Source organism: Rhinolophus sinicus, chromosome 2, assembly GCF_057876585.1.
Source record: "Rhinolophus sinicus isolate RSI-liver-muscle chromosome 2, RSI-T2T, whole genome shotgun sequence".
In the NCBI taxonomy this organism is placed as follows: domain Eukaryota; kingdom Metazoa; phylum Chordata; class Mammalia; order Chiroptera; family Rhinolophidae; genus Rhinolophus; species Rhinolophus sinicus.
In genome coordinates, this window is record NC_142502.1 from 96,418,211 (window position 1) to 96,429,402 (window position 11,192).

Below are 11,192 nucleotides of genomic sequence, written 5' to 3' on the forward strand. Positions count from 1 at the left end.
TGAAGCTTTCACGTGTGATATTCAACTTCTCCAGAAGAGGAAACAGGGAACAAGAAAAGTCTTCTCAAAATGGCGTCAGAGAGAGGGTTGTGTTTCCTCCTTTGAGTCCTTTTCAGGGCGGGGGAGGTTCTTGGCAAAGGGAGACTGGGAAGTTTACTTACTGATTTAGCCACTTGTGCTTCCAGGAAGAGCCTCCGAGGCCTCTCCCATCCTGGGCCTTCCTCGTTCTCCTGTCCCACTGTCCCCCACCCTCCACCGCGATGTTCTCATCCTCATAACAGAGTGAGGACGGGGCCCCTACGCCCAGTAGGACTTGGGCTCTACCTCTGGCTGCCCTCTCCTCCCTGATGTCTCCTACCTCTTCCTTCCCCTCCCCTGACATGAGAGGGGCAGCAGGGAATAACGGAGCGTGTGGGGGCCAGGGCTCCATGTCTGGCTCTGCCTCCGACAAGCTGTATGAGCTTGGGTCTCAGCTCCCTCATCTCAAAAGTGATGGGGAAGGACTTGTGCTGTGTGTGTGTCTTACCCTTTGTTGGGTCCCAGAGCTCTTGAAGAGCTATGGGTCTTCACCCCAGAAAGATGCCAGCACGTGCATTTTAGCCATTACTTCAGGCATTCCACCGATACTCCCAAAATTGGGCTCCATGGACCTCACATTGAAACGTGGTGCAACGGTGGTTGTGATAACCGCCGATCTTTGAGCTTGATAGCTTGGAAAGTGCACTTGTTCTCTTCTTTATTCACAACAATCCTCTAAAACGTATGGGCCTCGTAATACCCCTCATTCCATGTTGTTGATGAGAAAATTAAGGCTCCAAGAAGAGAAGTAAATTGCTCAGACTAGCTCTTTGTTTTCAACGAGGAGGCTGAGCAGCCGCCTCAGCAGACGCAGAGATGCAGAGCTTTGGAAAGACCCCGACGGGCAAGACCATCGCATTCAAGGTCCGGCCCAGGGACACTACTGAGAATGTCAAAGCTAAAATCCAAGACAAGGAGGGCATCCCACCTGACCAGCGGCGTCTGATTTTTGCGGGCTAATAGCTGGAGGATGGCAGCACTCTCTCAGGCGATAATATCCAGAAAGCGTCCACTCTGCATTTGGTGCTTCGTCTGTGGGGCAGCGGCAGCATCATGGAGCCTTCCCCCTGCCAGCTCGCCCAGAAGTGCAACTGCGACAAGACGATCTGCCGCCCAAGTGTTACGCCCGCCCGCATCCCCGTGCTGCCAACTGCCGTGAGAAGGGTGGCCACACCAACAATCCACGCCCCAAGACGGTCAAGTAAGGCCCCTCCATCACCACCTCCTCGCCCTGGCATCCTGCTCAAATCCCTGGGCCCTGGGGCTTCATTAAAGTTTCCCTTTCGTTGACTGGAGCAATAGGGGGGAAAAATTGCTCAGCAGAGCCCACCTGGCTCCAAATCTGCATACTTCATCCCCACAGCCTCTCTTCTAGCTGTGTGCATTCTCACCCATTCATCCGTCTCTCCCCATCATACCACACCCCTCAAACTTTATCTTTCTATCAGACTAGGGATAGGGGAACTGGAAGGAGGAGGGTAAAGCCAATAGAAAACGTTAATGAGCGTGGGTGGTTCAGGTGTTGCTGGATCAGGTGGGTCACACCTTGGTTTCTGGAGCCGCCCTAGGCGTGGCCCAGGTCCCCAGTGGCCAGCACCCCACCTCTCTGGTGAGGCCCAGCCCAGCCCCAAACAGGGGCAGGTCCCGGGGCAGGCTGTGCTGGAAGTCTGGTCCTGCAGTCAGCAATGTGTGAAGGGCTCTGTCCTCCCAAATGGAGCACAGCTTTCCCCAGCCTCTACTTATTTAAGCGGAGAGGCTTCCTCTCACCGCTGGTGAGCCTTGAGCTTCCTTTTGTGGAAGCTGTAGGATGGAGGGGTGAGGCAGAAGCTGCCTCAGTGCTGAGCTGTCAGGCAGGCCTGCCCCTGCCTGCTCACCCCACCGCCTGCCTACCCCCCAACAGCCTGTGGCCGCTTTCATCTCTGCAGCTCAAAGGCAGTACTGGCGTCCCATCATTAGTCAGCTGTCCCGGATGGGTGGCCACGGATGCTGGGCTGAGAACCTGGGCCACCTCCCTCCGAAGCCCCAGGGAAGGCTGCAGACCGGCGTTGGGGCCTCTGGAGACATTTTTGGCCAAGAAGGTGCTCTCTTCTGGGGGAGGTGCAAAGACCAAGGCACTGAGTTACGCATGCTTTCTCATTTACATGGATAATCCTCTGTGCCCCTGGCCAGTCCTCAGAGCCCGGGAAGCGTCACAGATGAGCCGCTCCTCCCTCCCCTCCTGCAGAATTGTTCTCTGAGCTCCTTCAGCGTGAGCTCTGATCCTCTCCTCTGTTTTCCAGGCTGGCTCCCTTCCTCCACCCGGGTGTCTCAGCACCATCCTCTGTCTCCATTCTTCCTTCTATAATTTCTTCTCCAGAAGACTGAGTTTCACCCCCCTTCGCTCCTGCACCTGAGCTCGCATTTCTAACTTGAACGTCCCCCTACACATTTCCATGTGGATGCCTGGCCAGCCACTCAAATTCAGCCTCTCCAGGCGTTGGTCTTCCTTTAGTTCCTTCGCACACAATTGTGAGACCAAAGACTCATTCCTGCTTCACCACCTCTGCCCCCTCTGTTTCCTCAAAGACCAGCTTAGATCAGAGCCCCTGCAGGAAGCCCTCCCCAGCCCTGCAATGCTCAGAAGCCCTCCCTCCACACCTCTGCACCCACTTCCCCTCGCGGCTGCTTCCTCCTCCTCCTTCAGGCTCAGCTCAGACAGCCGTGACCCCCTAGGCCACATCAGCTCCTATTAAGGGCTCCCTCCTATTGGGGTTACTCACTCCATACCCCCACAGCTTATAAACTCCACAACATAAGGCCTGCCTGTCATTCATCCACGTACCCCCCGCGTATAGTGCTGCTCCTGGCACAGAAGGTACTGAACGTATGTTTGTTGAGTGAATACATGTTAGCATTTAATCAAATACTGTCAAGCACTATTTAGATTCCCACGCAAGAGAGCAGGTGACCACATGGAACACCGTTAGCTTAGCACTGTGGGTGGCCCTTCTTGCTGGCCTGTGACCAGGTCACCAAGGCTGTCGTCAGCCCTGTGACCTGGGTGGCAGCATGTGCATGAGCGGGGCAGAGGGAGGAGGGCTGCCATTTGCTGGTTTGTTTATCCTACAGTGTCCGACACTCAAACGCCCAGTAAAAGATACCTGTTGTCGCTGATACAAACATACACATTGCTGTTGTCTTTTGGTGACTTCTCTTGGCCATGTAAGGCTGCCCTTGAGATTGTCTTTAACTTGATTTCTCCAGGGAGAGTGGAGAGGGGTGAAGAGAGGACATCTGTGTAACCTGCCCTCATGTCCAGCGCTGCTGTCCTTGCTCATGAACCCAGTCCTGAGTCCGTTTTGTGTGTGCATTGCGGGGCCCAGCTGTAAACACCAGGTGGCGCTCTGCCCATAGGTGCCTGACCTCTAACCCAGCAGGTGGAGTTCAGGTTCAGATTCAGATTCAGCTGAGGTTGGCACCGCTCCCCTCCCCTCCCATGATCCAGGCGCAGAGCTAAGCACTGTCGGTACACCAGTGGTTCTCAGACTTGAGCATCAGAAGCCCTGGAGCACTTGTCAAAACATAGATTCCTGGAGTGGCCGGTTAGCTCAGTTGGTGAGAGCGCGGTGCTCTTAACAACATGGTTGCTGGTTTGATCCCCACATGGGCCACTGTGAGCTGTGCCCTCCACAACTAGATTGAAACAACTACTTGACTTGGAGCTGATGGGTTCTGGGAAAACACATTTAAATAAATAAAAGTTAAAAACAAAACAAAAAAACAAAACACCAGATTCCTGGGACTTGGTCCCAGAGTTCCTGAATCAATGGGTTTGGGGTGGGGCCTGAGAATTCACATTTCTAACAAGTTCCCAGGTGGGACTGCCAGTCCTGATTTCCCAGGGACCACACTTGGAGAACGGCTGCTGTGTGTTCAGTATCCCATTTAATGCTACCATGCCCTCCAGGTGGGCAGCACCACTCCAGCTTACCAGAAACTAAGTCCTGATAGGCCAGGCGACCTTGCCGGGCTGGAGCAAGGTACGGAGCAGAACTGCGCGGCTGTTGCCTGCCCTCTGCCTCAAGGACAGCATGGCTGGGGTGGTATGACAGTGCCTCTCTGGATTCTGCCTGCCCACCCTTGTGGGGGGCGGAGGGGGCAATAAGAAGAGAGAGCAGGCTTGGCATAAGCAGGGTGCTGGCATGGGGGCACCGGGGCACTGTTAGGCTGGGAGTAATTCCTCAGGTGTCTACAGTGTTTTAAAGGCACTTTCGCTTCTGTTTCCATCTCGCCTCATAACAATGGTCAATAAGCACTCAAGCCATGGAGAGTGTGCCACTGCCCTAGCCCTCCTCCCTTTTCAGGACTGAAGCTCTCTGTCATGTAGGGTGTCATGTGGGGTCTCTGGTCCTGCTCCCTACATAAGAACGCAGGACATGGTGAGGCCCAAAAGGAACACCCACGGAGCCATAGGTAGGGGAGTCACACCACTGTAGTCTCGCTGGCGGCTGGGCTACAGACACAGGAAGCAGGAGCCACACTGTCTGCAACCTGCCGTCCACTTCTCTGCCAACCAACCCACTTCCTAGCTGCAATCTGCCTGTCAATCTGCAACCCACACTCTGCCGCTTGCTAGCTCACCCACCTTCTTGCTAGCCCCCATTTTCTGCAAGCGTAGCCACAGCAGTTATATTAGTGGCCAATGGCTCACTGGTTACAGCTGACGGCCAACCAGCCACAGCTGATGGCCATCCAATCACAGTTGATGGCCATTTACTACCTGAGCCAGCACCTTTCCACGTGAGGCCGAGAGCCTGGAAACTGCACTCCTGGCTCTGTCCCCACACTCACTCCCTCAGAGGCCTGGAGACTGCTGTCAGCTGAATCCATCCCTGGGAACTGTCCTTTCCACCAGAGAGCCTCCTCACCCAAGGGCTCCCTGAGGGCAGCCCATATTCTCAGACAGGCCCCTCCCCCCACTCTGCACAACTCTGAAGGGTCATCAAAGCTCCAGGGCTGCCATGGCCTCTGTTGCAAATGCAGGCAGCCCAGCAGTATGCTCCCTCGGCCCCTCCCTGGCCCCCCTGCCCCCACAGGTGTGCATCCTGGAGGCACTCCCTAATAAACTTCCTGCACACAAATCTGTCTCCCGGGGAACCTCTCTTGCAACAGCGTGTCAGGTTCCAGCACTGTCCTGAGCATTTACGTGGGTACTAGTATTTTGTGTCATCCTCCCAACAGTCCCAGGAGGTAGGTATTTTTGTTATCTTCAGTTTATGGATGAGAAAGGGAGGAACAGAAAGGCTAAGTAACTTGCTGTGGGGACAGAGCCAGGAGTGCAGTTTCCAGGCTCTCGGCCTCACATGGAAAGGTGCTCACTTGGGTAGTAAATGGCCATCAACTGTGATTGGATGGCCATCAGCTGTGGCTAGTTGGCCGTCAGCTGTAACCAGTAAGCCATTGGCCACTAACTGCCGTGACTATGCTAGCAGAAAATGGGGGCTAGCAAGAAGATGGTGGCTGGCAAGCGCAGATTGCAGTTAGGAAGGCGGGTTGCAGACAGTGTGGCTCCTGCTTCCTGTGTCTCCAACCCAGCTGCCAGCAAGACTGTAGTGGTATGACTCCCCTACCTATGGCTCCATGGGTGTTCCTTTCTGGCCTCACCATATCCTGCGTTCTTATGTGGGGAGCGGGAGCTGAGACCCCGCAGGCCACCCCGCATGACACTTGCCCAAGGTTACAGAGATAGCAAGAGGCAGAGCCAGGCAAGTGGTCAGACTCCTGAGCTCTAAAGTACATATTATATGACACTGTCTTCTAGAACATTCCTACGGTTTGGCCTTAGGGAAATTAAATGACGAAAACAGCTTAAGATATATTCTGATTTGAGGGGGAAAAATCGCTGCTGTTCCCAATTCTTTCCCACCAGCCTCTTGCTGGCCCCTGAGCATGGAGCCCTGGTGCTTCATTTTTAGCTCAATTGTTCTCATCCAGGGGCCATGTCCGGAGGTTTTTGGTTGTCAGACCTGGAGAGAGCCTAAGAGCATTTAGGAGGAGGTCAGGGATGCTACTAAATGTCCTACAATGCACAGGGCAGCCACACACACAAATCCAGCTGGAAATGTCAGGTTGAAATACCCTGCAATCTAAGTCAAAGCCTGGTGTCCCTGAAGTCCCAAGGTGATGGCTACTTGGGAGTAGGCTTTGGTGAAGGTGGTCAAAGATACTTGAACATGGGGGTGGAGAGAGGGTTTGGAAGGCAATCCTCCTACTTCACAATCCTTAAAGAACAAGTATTGCCCCAATTTAACAAGTGGGGAAACTGGAGCACCAAGAAGTTACATGAGTTGTAAGAAGAGAGACACGTGACGGTACTGGAGACTCACTCTCCCCCTCTTTCATAAGCTAGCAACACGTCAGCTCAGCAGGCCCAAGCTGGTTCAAGAAGAGATCTCAAGGCTACAAGACCCTACGTGATCCACTCCTCCCTGACCTCTGACCTTACTCCTGCCACTCTGTCCCTTACCATTCCATGCTGGCCGCACTGTACTCCTTAACACACTAAGCCCACTCCTGCCTCAGGGCCTTTGCACTTGCTCTTCCTGCATCACTGAATACTCTTTTCCAGCCACCTGGTCTCAATCCAAACGCTACGCTCTTGAAGAGGCTGGGCCTTCCTAACTACACCATAAATGGGCAATATCCTTCCTCCTCGCAATTCTCATTACCTTGCTTTATTTTTTTCCTCCCCACTTATCACCATCTGATGTACAATATATTTATTTGTTTAGCCCTGATCCTCTTCTTTATCACCCCAAACTGATTTATTTAATGTCTATTTTCCACTGGTCATGATTTTCAATTTTATATATTTTTATCATTTATTAGCTTTGTGATAAACTGCCTCTAACTCATTGTAGAATAAAAAGAAATACAAAAAAAAAGAAAAAAAGAAAATGGGGAGGCGGGAACTAGCTTGTGATCACATGGTCAATGACAGAACCATTCATTACAATAATCCTTCTAATATTTTTCTATCAAGATTTCCAAACCGCAAAGTGGAACAAACAAACATCCTGTCCTACCTCAAGTTTTAGGAGAAAAACCTGAAACTGTCACTGAAAAAGCAAAATGTCCTTGAGGCCATACTGTTCATGAACATTTCTCACTTTATTTCCTAATATATTTACACTTATTCAACTAGAAAACGTTTTCCTCAAAGTGTTTCAGTAAAAATAATTCCACCAACAAGGTACCCAATGTGAAAAGCTGGGGCTGGGCCACGCTGAAGATCTGGGGGCCCCAGGGCTCCCTTCCCTGTGCTGCCCCATACTGCCCCCGCCTCCAGGGAGATTCACGGTGGTCGGTACCCAGTAGCTCTGTGCCCTTAGTTGGCCTTAGTTTCCTGAGAGGATGCTGTTTGTTACTTCTTAGTTCCCACCAGGCTGAATGTAACAATGCGCTTTCTTTCTGAATATAGTTGGATAGAAGCCAGGATATGGAAGAAACAAGATAACGGTAAAAGCAGGACTGAGGGGCTCAATGGCTGGACAGAGGCTTCCACAGGGTGTGGGCTCCTGAGGTACTGTCAGGACTTGTGGGCAGTTGAGGGAGGGGTGCCTCAAGGGTAGTAACAGGTCCTATAGGACCCAGAGCTGAGGCCTGCTCAGGCTTGGCTGCCTTCTCTGAGGTAGAAATCTCTGCAGTGAAGGGGTGTAGGCTATTTCTGGGGCTTTCCTGGGGCTGAGAAGGCGCCCAGGTAAACTTCCAAAAGAGGGCAGAGCTTTGAGGGCAGAGCTACAAGCTCATCGATGCCAACATCTAAAACAAAGGCCTAAACAGCCGTCCACCTTCACCCTTTTCTCCCCCTTCCCCTTCGGCATCTACGAAACAGTGCAGGGGCAGGCCCTGATGCTCCTAACACTTCCTGTCCCTGTGTGTCACTTTCACTCTCAGGGTGTGTGCCTGGTCCCTCACCCAGCACCTGCCCACTTGTCAGGTGACCACATCTCTGGGGGAGGGAGGCACGTCACGTGGGAATAATGTCAATACGAGCCATGAGTCAGCCACTTATCATCTCTAATACCACATCTCTCAATAATACCTGTGAGGTATTAGGCCCTTTCCTAGATGAGGAACGTGAGACTCTGAGCAGTTCAGTCACTTGCAGCCAGTCAAGTGCAGGACAGGCGACCAACCACAGACCTGCTGGGCTCCAAAGGTGGTCAGGATTCCACCCCATCATAGCATGCAGCATGTAGAGGCAGGAAGGTGGGAAGAATCTCAGGGGAAGGAAAAGCACTGGGAAATTTAACCTGGGAAAATTAACCAAGAAAACCTGCAGATACAGAACATGGCATTTTGTATGCCACCACATGTGTAACAACGATGAAAGATCATGGACCTGTGTGCTTTTATAGTCATAAAATAGCTTTGAAGGGACACGCAGGAGACCAGTACTAGGGGTGGTTTCTGGGGTGGGGAATGGAGTGGCCGAAGACACAGCATGAGAAGGAAGACTACATTTTTACTGTTTATCCTTTTGCGCCTTTTGAATTTTGTACTATGTCCATTTATGATGTGTTAGTATAAATACAATATTTAAAATCGTACTTGGCACATAGTAAGTGCTATATAAACATAAGCTAATACTATTTGTTAAAAATCACATAAAACTATTTCAAGGGAGAAGAGACTGTGGGAGGCAAGGGAGAGCAGAGCTGGGGGTTGTGGGTGGGAATGGGTCTGACCCAGTCCAGGTCAATGGGTTGAATACGGCTGTGTGTAGCCAGACCCTGTGAGAACAGGCTACTGTGGACAGGGTTCCTGGGTGCTTCCAAGAGCTCGGGAAGCATGCAGGTCTCCCTCATATAAGCGGGGGAAACACTCTCTGACAAGATCCCAGAGTTTCCAGAGCATTCTATGAAACCAGAGGATGACTTCAGGTGAGGCCACGAGACCTGGTGTATTCGAGCTCTGCAGTAAGGGCCTCTGACAGGAAGGACCAAGTATTTCAGAGGACACAGAAGGACTCCGTTCTTGAACTCCTGCAGGACGGGGTCCATGTCCTCTGGGTTGGCTGAATGGACCTGCAAGAGGATCCTATCACCTACCTGGGCGATCAAGACAGGCCCCAGGCCCAGGCCCACATACTCTCTGACATGCATGGCGGACAGCGTTCTGCACCAGGAGGAAGGCTTGGGCCGGCCTGCTGGCTCCAGTGGTTGGAGTGCCGTGCTCCTAACACCATGGTCGCTGGTTCGATTGCTGCATGGGCCAGTGAGCTGTACCCTCTACAGCTAAGATTGTGAACAACAGCTCTCCCTGGGGCTGGGCTGCCTGGAGCTGGACTGCCGTGAGCAGCCGGAGGTCGGTGTGAGCTGCCACAGGCTGCTGTGTGCTTCTGTGAGTGGACGACCAACTGCCTCAGTGGGGGAGCACAAGGCTCATAACACCAGCATGGGCCAGGGAGCTGTGTCCTACACAACTAGACTGAGAAACAATGGCTTGAACCGGAGTTGGGGTAGGGGGTCGAGGCGGAAGAAGGGGGAAAAAAAAGACTTGGGCTTGTTTACTTGTGTGTCTTTTTCGACCTTTGTTGTTGTTCTTCTGGAGACCAGCCAACTGCGGAGCACGTGGGAGCTTCGGACACTGTCTGATAATTCTCCAGAATGTATCTGGCCTGAGGAACGTGAGTGAGGGGGAAGAAAACTGCTCTGCTAAATCTATTTGGATTTTCAAAGAAGGATGCCCAAGGGAGAGGGCAACCTCTGGCACTGAAGAGGGATAACGCAGATGGAGGGGGGGCAGCTGTGATGACTTACACGGCGTGTCTTCCCCGGGCCACCCCTGAGAATGCAGAGTTTCAGAAGGAATGCTCACTTTGCACGCATGCATGCACACCAGGACAATCCCTGAATTGAAAGGCCTGGCAGGTGCCCCCAGCACGTCAGGGACAGTGGAGAAAGCCGTGTTCCAGAGAACACCTCAGCAGGGTTATGGTGCTGGGAACACTGGGTTTTAAATCACACCACGGAAAAGCTTGTCTCAGTCATAATAACAGTAACACAAACTCAAGCTATTCTAAAATACCACTTTTCACTTATCAGATTGGCAAAAGATGGAAACTTGGATCACACACTGTGTTGACCAGGGTAGGGAAACGGGCTCTTTTCCCTGGACGTTCAGCCCGATGGAGAGCACTGGGCAACAGCTACCAAAATATAAAATACATATTGCGGGCTCGGAGCTCCACTTCTAGGATATTGGCCTACAGATATACCAGCAAGATGGCGTCATGACATTGTACCATTGTTCGCTGGAAATATTCTCAATTTCTCTAAATAGACAAATGGTAATAAATTTGAATAAGACACACAAGGGAACAAACATTCTGTGGCCATAAAAAGAAATGAGGAAGCTCTTCATGAACCAGTATGGAATGAACTCCAGGAGATAGTAAGTGGGGAAAAAAGAAAAACAAACGCAGAAGTGTATGCAGTATGTTACCATTTGTGTAAAAAAAAAGGCGGGGTGGGTGGGGGGAACAATGTGTGTATTTGCTTGATGTGCATGGCAATCTCTGGGAGACACCTCTTCAGAAACTGGTATCACTGGTTGCATGTTGGGAGGGGGCCTGGTCTTACATCAGCCGGTGCTCCCTGTGAAGGCTCTGTCCCCTTTAGGCTCCATCCATCCAAGAAATGAGCCCAACCTGTGGCTCTCCAGAGGCAGGGGGCACGCAGTGGTTAGGAGAGCAGGGCGGTAAGCCCAGCCATTTAGCCTCGTAGTTGTTTGGGGACCGCACACAAGTTACTTAACCTCTCAGCCTGTCTCCTCTTCTGTTAAGCAATAAAAATGATCATGCTATAATTCAATGAGGTGCCATGTGTGTCAACGGAGACGGTAACTGTACCACCTCCTGAGGCCGTTGAGGATGGACAGAGTTAATCCACGTGCAGCGCTCAGCACAGGCCTGGCATGTGGCCAGTGCTCAGTCAATGGATTTGTTCCCAGATACCCCTTGGTTTCTCACCTGCGTCCTGCTTCTCAGAGGATCAAAACGCAAACTCCTCAGCGAGGCCAACGCGACCCTTAAAAAGGGTCCATCTTCCACCTGCATCCCCACGCTCAGC

General features: G+C 52.0%; 1 pseudogene; it reads left to right on the top strand.

Annotated features, from left to right (window-relative positions):
* The first annotated feature begins 98 nt into the window (after nt 1-98).
* On the top strand, nt 99-2,674 carry LOC141571653 (ubiquitin-ribosomal protein eL40 fusion protein pseudogene; annotated as a pseudogene).
* The last annotated feature ends 8,518 nt before the right edge of the window (nt 2,675-11,192 follow it).